This window comes from Echinops telfairi, unplaced genomic scaffold, assembly GCF_000313985.2.
Source record: "Echinops telfairi isolate 266 unplaced genomic scaffold, ASM31398v2 ScPeMD7_7469;HRSCAF=8507_1, whole genome shotgun sequence".
Taxonomy (NCBI): Eukaryota; Metazoa; Chordata; class Mammalia; order Afrosoricida; family Tenrecidae; genus Echinops; species Echinops telfairi.
Window position 1 is genome coordinate 81,454,793 of NW_022111373.1, and position 1,069 is coordinate 81,455,861.

A 1,069-nucleotide genomic window follows, 5' to 3' on the forward strand; every position below is an offset into this window, starting at 1 on the left:
TTGTTTTTTTAATTGCATATAATTTACATCACATACAATTCAGTTGTTCAATCATACCAAGGAGAATTGTACAATCATTACCATATCAACTTTAGAACAGGACCCCCACAACATTAAATTGCCTTTAAAATGTGTTGTGCAATCACAGTCAGTTCTAGTACTCCCTCCCCCCTCCTGCCTTCATTTCCCACTCCCGAGATCCCCTTCCCCTCTCTATCATCCACTCCCCACCCTTGCATCCCTTATCAACCCCAATCAGTTATTATCACTATGCATTCACTCCCTCTGCGGGTCACAAACTGGGAAACCCAGCAGAAACAATGAAAACCAAATTGAAATAAAGTGGTAAGGATAAAATAATAATAACATAAAGACCAAAATACAAATAGAAATAACATCAACATCCAAAAACCAGGGAAGAAATTTCTGTCATAGAACAAGTAAGAGATACTTGCACCCAGAACCAATTCAGGTTGAGTCCATAGGGAGGTCATCTGGCCAAGTATCAAGTTCGATTCAGCATATTCAAGGTTACAATGGTCTCTGCCGGACAGCAAGGCTGTGTGAGACTTGCCTGTGGCTAGAGCGGATCTGCCAGTGGCTCATCTGAAAGATACTCTGCAGATGGGTTTTGGGCTCCCACTGTTGTCCATTGCCTTCTACAAATTGAGTGTTCATAATTTTAGCTCTGATACTTTTCCCTTCACCATATCAAATTTTTTGTCCCCTTTGGCTCACACAAGCTGGTTTGCTTCTTCCTTGTGGACTTAGAGGACTCCTCACTTAGATGGCTGCTTGCTTTAATACAAGCCTTTAAGACCCCAGACACTATTCTGATAGACGGGCAACATCTACTTTCTTCACACACTTTGCTGTAGCACCCTTATCTTCAGTGATCCTTTCATGAAGGTGTGTATTGAGCAGGACCATGTTATTAGAACTGAGACTGTAACTCTTTACAGGAATTGATAGCTTCATCTTTCTCTCTCAAAGCAGCGGCTGGTTTCAAACTGCTGATCTTGTGGTTAGGGCTCCCATGTCTCAATGGCAGTGTTTTAATCTTCTTAGG